We start from the raw sequence: 8,086 nt of genomic DNA on the forward strand, positions 1-8,086 counted from the left end.
TTCTCACCTAGCGAGGCAGTGGCGCATTAGGTAGTATTGTTGCCTCACAGCAAGAAGGTCGCTGGGTCTCTGGTTAGAACCTCGGCTCAGTTGGCGTTTCTGTGTGGAGTTTGCATGTTCTCCCTGCCTTTGCGTGGGTTTCCTCCAGGTGCTCCTGTAGACATATGGTACAGGTAAATTGAGTAGGCTAAATTGTCTGTAGTGTGTGAATGTTTCACAGAGATGGGTTGCGGCTGGAAGGGTATCCGTTGTGTAAAAACTTGCTGGATAAGTTGACGGTTCATTCCGCTGTGGCGACCCTGGATTAATAAAGGGACTAAGCTGACAAGAAAATGAATGAATGAATAACATTCTCACCTGAAAAACTCTTAAAACTTCATTTTGTGACACAACAGAGGAGTATTTTTAAAACCGTGCAGGTTTTCTCCTCTACCTTTAGCTTTCGCTGGTTACGCTGCAATGCATTCTGGGATACCTGTGCTTCACAAATTCGCACAAGTCCCCTCTCTATGCATCCTTGGCAAAAGGGGCAGATCAAATACACATCCGGGAATTTTTTCTGTGCTTGGCAAGATGTGATCTTTGAATTGGAACAGTACTTCGGCGACGGTTGATGACGTTTCACAAGAATGCAAGTACAGACAAGAACGCATATTGTGAAACAGCCTTGGTCTTTCCTCAACATATTCCCACAACATTTCAAAGTGCGGAAAGTAAACAAATGCCATGAGGAACTGATGCGAACTGTGAGGCCTCGTACAATTTACTCATGTGCAGTAAGCATTTTTAAATGTTTCGGTGTGAATGGCCAACATTTTGAAAAAAAAAAAAAAAACTGAATGAATGAAAATTGATCCATGTTAGTGTAGACATAGTCTAGACAGTTCCCTCTTTCATAATATAGCCTACTCAACTGCCAAACACTATGTAGGGACTACTTAGCAAGTGAACAAGTGAGCGCTTTAGTACGCAGGTTCTGTTTTATTCTTCTCCAGCGCACTTTCAGACGAGTAAAAGTCAAGCGAGGGAGAGATAAAGTGCAGCAGTGAAGGCATGAGCGGAGGTGTGGTATGAGGGCCAAGGGGGACGGGATCTGCGGTTGGCTGTTGCTGAGGCACAGGGAGGTGTTTCGGGGGCTCTGGGTGTGGGGCGCTGGGGTGGGAAGGAATGTGACCGTGGTTTTGAGGCTGTTTTGTTTCACAGTGTTGTTACCAGGAAACATATTTCATACCTGACTTGTAGTGTACATGTTCCATAATGTATGGCTCTGTTTTTTTTTTTACATAACGCATTTCGCTTAACTCGTCTTACCACTAAATCTTCACCAACGGCCTTCGCTTTGCCTAATAATCCTGCAGCCTGGAGTCAACAACGATAAGATGAGATTCTTCCCATAAATACAACTCCCTGCTACTTTCAAAGACAAGATGACATGCCAATTCTGAAGGGTTTAAAGTAAAGTATGAAATCATATTTTAGAATTGCTAGATATTATTATGTATATTTAATAATATTTATTAAGGGCCAAAGGTTCAAGAAACTGCTGTTGCAAAGTTAGATTCATTGTCTGCATGAGATTTCTGCAAGATTGAGTGATGAATGCAGGGAATGAACCACATTCTGTTCCTGGAGCAGCTTCTGATAAACCTTTTGACATTTTAAAAACAACTCCTGCTGAAGAAAACTCCTTGAAACCATGACACTTCACCTTTCATGACTTCTGCACACACTTTCAGACTTTCCCCATTGGACTAAAACAAATGAAATCCACCTTCATGACTAATGTGAACTTTGGTCCAGTTCTCAGTCCACACAGCATGCTCCTCAGCAAAGGTTAGTCTGGTCTTTTGATTTTTTACGCTGTTGAAGTTTTGGCAAATTCCCAATTGATAAACTGAAGTCAAGATGCAGTTTTATTTAGATTTCTGCAATATGGTGTATAAATATATTTAGCAGAATGTTCTTAGGCAGGACATTGTTTCATCCACAACGAATGTGAATGGTGATGTATTATTTTGTTTGCTCTTGAAGGATTAAACAGAAGTATTTTCAGACATGAAAATCTATCTATCTATCTATCTATCTATCTATCTATCTATCTATCTATCTATCTATCTATCTATCTATCTATCTATCTATCTATCTATCTATCTATCTATCTATCTATCTATCTATCTATCTATCTATCTATCTATCTATCTATGTGTGATCCATCCCTGCAGGCATAGGACATTAACATGTTATATTGATGTTGTACTCCAACGTCCCTCAACGTTTTGTTTAGAAATGAAAATTGGGTTGACGTCGGAACCCAATGTCAGGCCGACGTTAGTGTCCAACGTTCAACCTAAAATCAAGAAAATATCGCCTAATCATATTACACCTTGACATTGTGTGGGCGTTACCACTATGGCATCTATCAGACATTGGATTTTGGTCACTTTGCAACCAAATATCAACATAATTTTGACGTTTTTATTTGAAGTCAAAATAGCGTTGTCCTACAGCCTGATTTATGCTTCTGTGTAAAGTGATTGGCGTGACACATGGTGCATGCAACGCGCTGTGCATTTATACTTCTGCACACTGTTGCTATTGCTCTAAAATAACACTTCCAAAACGCTAGTTGGCAGTGAGGTGTTTTTGTTCCTCTGTGTCGAGTTTCTTTGCTGGTGTTTTGTTTTTCTGAACACTTCCTTAATGTACAAGTGGCTCAAACTCGCTCATTTTGAGGCAGGAACCTTATGGTTAACAACTTTAACCATAAGGTGAAAACAAATCATGCCATGATGACAGTAAATATTTGACTAGGCACTTCTATTCAGCTTGAAGTCACATTTAAAGGCTTAAATAGGGTAATTAGGTTAACTAGGCAGGCTAATTAGGCAAGTTATTATATAATGATGGTTTGTACTGTAGACTATAAAAAAAAAAAATATATATATATATATATATATATATATAACTGATTTTATTCTTGCCTAAATAAAACAAATAAGACATTTTCCAGAAGAAAAAAATGTTATCAGACATACTGTAAATGTTTCCTTGCTCTGTTAAATATAATTTGGGAAATATTTAAAAAATTAATAAAAAAAATTCAAAGGTAAGATAATAATTCTGACTTCAACTGTATGTGTGTTCAACCCTGTTGTACAAAGAAATGTTTGTGCAAGAAACTTGGAACAGCAGCCACACACAAGTTATTATGAGATAAGAAGCTTGAGCTCATTTGATGAGACTTTGGAAAACATGTAAAGATGTTGTAATTAATGTTCCACAGAATTATATTTTCTCTTAAATCATGCTAGTTGTTAACTTGCACTTCATCAAAAGGCAGAACAAATCTTCTTTTATACTTCTATAATATGTATTAATAATGTATTTGATAGTCTGTGAATGAGTAAATTAACAACCAAGTTTTAATTTCAGGTGAACTATGCCTTTAATAGATTCTGATGTCATGCTTACTTTAAAAGCATTCTTCCTCAGCACTTAACTCCTGCCTTTTTCTGCTCTCTCTTTCTATTTCCCAACAGTTGCATCTGGCTCGCCCCTGGACATTTCGATCTGCCTGATTGAGTCCTAATCGGAGCCTGTGAAACATTTCAGACCTTTCACCCCTCGTTATCAAGGAAAACAAAGATTACCAAATGTTCTTCTTTGACCAACACATGGCTCGTACCGCATGGGAATGACATTGATAAGAAATTAGGTGAACAAACATTCAAAAATAGCTGCCCTCATCAATGAAAGTGACGTCTTTGAGATAAGAATCGAATACGATGGAGGATTTCTTCTGCATGTATTCTTCCACGTAGGTTCCACTCAGACGCGAGCGCTTCATACCTGAGACAGCAATCAGATGAAGGGCATACCTTCCTGGATCTGATTACATTCCTATCGGCTCATTATCAAGAACACTTGCAAACAAAAGGCCGGCAAAACACTACACAGGCAGCGGTTCACCCCACAGCAGCACTAAAACTACCTCATAAATCCAAAGCCGCAAACACTTTGCTATATAATGATCGTCATTTTTTATTTACGCTCTCTCCGCAGCTTATGACGGTGGCGTTAATCTGCTCTGGGAAAAGCTGAACCTCAGCACTGCCAAAATGAGCTGTACGGGATATCAGGACTGTTCTCGCCACGCTCCGTGGCTCATGGCTTCAACTCTGCGTGATGCCAGCTCAATTCCTAATAGAATTAGCTTGGATTAATTGGCTGTTTATATTCAAGAGTTCCAGTCTTGTTCCTTTCCCTGATACGGAGAGCATTGCTCCATTTATCCCAGTAATGAAAGTGGAGAATGCAGTGGCAGCGGTCATTACCGCTCCCCGACCAGAACAATGTGTTCTGACTCCAGCCTGTGAAAGACATTAACTAGGCCGTCTGAGAACACTGATGACTAAATATCTCAGTCTCTTTGCTCCGCAGCTGACTGCAGGGACTGCACTAGGGTCAAAAGCACTGCAACACTGCAAAAAACAACCCTTACCAGTTTCAAAATAGCTCAATGCCCTTGAGGGCGGAAGTGTGATGGGAATCTGATGTGTTGAGGAGATCTGCGGTGTCTGTGTTGAACATAGACACGTACATCACCTCCACACCTGTCTGGCTGGAGCCTGCCAGCCCATACCTGAGAGGACAAACCCACAGAGGTATACACCGCCACACATCAGATCTCAACGCTCCTCTCCGTCATGTCCATATTTGCGCAACAGAAAGGTAGATCACTTGCTGTACGTATCAGCCAGAACATCAAGTGTGAACTATTTACAGTGCTAAGTGAAGTATCTCCAAACATCTACGGAGGCCCTCAGCATTTCATTGAATTCAGTATATTATGAAAACAGCTTCAGAATTCATGGAAATGTGTTGAAATTGTCGGTTACACTTTGTTCAGATTTTTCCCTTTAAATCGATTATATAAATACAGTACATTTGTAGCTATCACCTACTGGATTATTGATAGAGTTTTGGTCAACTGAATCAGATCGGGTAAGCAAAATGAGTTGAGGTACAGTACTTGGAAAGTTACTTTTTCCATGCAGTTTATTATTACATTATTAATACTGTAATTGATAATTGTATTGAGGATGTAATGTATTAAAACCAAATAGACCACTTTCATGGTATTCGACTGTGTTAGTGTCCTTGGGAAGGGTAGTGCATTCTGTGATGGCACTCAATGCTGAAAAGCACATAGAGATTTTGTAGCACAATATGCTTGCTGGTTGCCATACCTGATGGATAAAAGTCATCATTTGTCGTCAATATGACATCGGTTTAAGGTGTTGGCGTGATGTTGAATTTTGGTCACTTTCCAACACCTGCCTAAAATCAATCAAATATCAACGTCATTTTATTGGACAGCAAAATAACATTGTCCTTAGATGCCTAATATTAGCCTAACCTAACCTAATATTAACGTCTAATGAATTTGCAAAGTCCAGCTGCGGAGAAAGAGGATAGAGGTAATTCATTGGCCTGTCTGCAGTCCCGACCTGTCTCCAATAGGGAATGGGTGGCACATTTTGACGTAAAAACTGCATCAACAAAAACCCTAAATATATACACACATACAGTTGAAGTCAGAATTATTATGCCGCTGAATTATAAGCCCCCTATATACATTTTCTACCAATTTCTATTTAAAAGAAATATGTTTTTGTTAAACACATTTCAAAACACAATGGTTTGAACAACTAATTTTCTAATAACGTATTTATTTTAACTGTGCCATGATGACAGTACATTCTACTTTACTGGATAATGGCTTAATTAGGTTAATTAGGGAAGTTAGAGTATTTGGGCAAATAATTGTCAATAGTGGTTCATATAAATATGAACCACTTAATTTGTGCCAGAACACAACGGTCATTTTACCGATCCACCCACCTACCCGTCTGCTATTCACTTTCAATTTTTTCTGTGACTCTCTAACCCTCTTCACTTTTGTCCGTGACACCTCTCCGCCATCCAACGCCTGGATATACCCTCTGCCCTGAGCGCGACACCTCTGCATCATCATTTTGCCATGATGGCAGTAAATAATATTTGACTAGATATTTTTTCAAGACACTTTTATACAGCTTAAAGTGACATTTAAAGGCTTAACTGGGTTAATTAGGTTAACTAGGCAGGCTAGGGTAATTTGGCATGTTAGTGTATAATGATATGATATAGTGATGTTTTTCTGTAGACAAAAATCAAATAAATAGCTTAAAGGGGCTAATAATTTTGACCTTAACTAGTTATTAAAAAAATAAAATAAGACTGCTTTTATTCTATCCGAAATAAAACAAATAACATTTTCTTTAGAAGAAAAAAAAAATATTATAGGAAATACTTAAAAAATACCTTGCTCTGTTAAACATCATATTTGAAAAGGAAAAATAAATTCAGGAGTGCCAAACAAACAAACAAACAAACAAACAAATAAATAAATAAATAAATAAATAAATAAATAAATAAATAAATAAATAAATAAATAAATAAATAAATAAATAAATAAATAATTTTGTCATTTCATTCCATACAACAGGAACAATTATATATCAAATGTTTTTTTTTTACTTATATAAAACAATTTATGAGAAAAAAAAAATACTCCTTTACATTTTAAACTTGAGCTACACAAATAAGTTACATTAAATTGAGATTAAATTGAGTGATTCATCAAAAGCTGTAATTCTCATGCACATCTTGTCAGTGAAGCAGAGCACTGAAATCACTAATTAATCTCCAACAGCTAGAGGGCGCTCGTGTAGACACTGCAAGTTCAACTCATAGAAGACCATGGGAAATCAAACAGGGCAGATGATTTAACTGCTTTTACTGATTCAATGTCACTAATAAACACCCGTCAATGGAGCTAATCTAATGATAATTATCATTACTGGTATAGCAATGATATAATAGAGTAAAAAAAAAAAAGTCACATAGTTTTTAAGGCTATGTTAACATCTACATTCTACAATCTTCTACATTATTGATGGTAAACCTTTATTCACAGAAATGCTGAAAATGTGAATGCTGTAATAATTGGAAACCAAAACTATCCTAAATGTCAACTTATGTGAATTGACATCATTTTTACATTTAGGGTACACCTTTGGTCATATCGTATCAATATATTGGTTATATAATTGAGAATCTGCTGTTTTAGATTTTAATAGTTTACTAAAGACCAATTACTAAGCCCCAGAAAAGGCTTTCCCATCCTGGAAAATGTTCCTAACCTCATGCTCTCACAGGTTTATGCAAAAGTAGGAAACATAGCCAACAGGTGTTTCTTTCACGACTAGTAAGATTGGTGTTTTGTTTATATATGTAGTAATGACCACAACTGTCATGAGGAGTGTTATCTGATCTGCCTTGGCGCCACACAGGGAATTAGTTTATTTTAGTGTGTCCATGTTAAACATTATGCCCTAGGCCAACTTTCTACCTCAACAGTGTCAAGGTTACTTGGGTTAACTGCGTTACATTAACCCTTGGAGCCACACACATTCACAGCGAGAAACACACATACCACACCTGTGCAGATAAGACTGACAGGAAGGAATTTCAAGGGAATCAACATGCTTGTCTGTCTATAACATATCAACTTAAAGCATAATGAATACAAAAAAATAGCTTATCTGTGCGACAGACAAGGTCTTGTTCTGAAAAAAAAAAAAAATGATAGCAGGTTTTGTGTTTGTAGTGTCTGAGCACAATATGCTTGCAAATATGTGAGTGTTGTTTTGTGTGCTTTTGCAGGTGTGCAATGATGGTTTTTGAATCCGCACCACTAAAAGTTACAGTTAATGAAAATCTGAATATACAAAAGCATAATAATACGAGGAAGCCACCGTTGTTTGCTTGTTGTCATGCAAATCTGATTTGTGCAAAATTATCAGCAAAACTCTGCCACTAGGAAGACACCTTTTTAAAAGGTACATTTTTGTTCCTGACAGGCCTTTTAAACATACAGATCAATAACTAAAAAATATAAATGTGTATTTTAAAGGTATAAAAAGGAAAGCTAAAGGTCCAAAAATGTACCCATATAGCAAAATATCTCTGGCCCACTCAA

Source organism: Danio rerio, chromosome 3, assembly GCF_052040795.2.
Source record: "Danio rerio strain M-AB ecotype USA chromosome 3, GRCz13ab, whole genome shotgun sequence".
NCBI classification, from domain to species: Eukaryota; Metazoa; Chordata; class Actinopteri; order Cypriniformes; family Danionidae; genus Danio; species Danio rerio.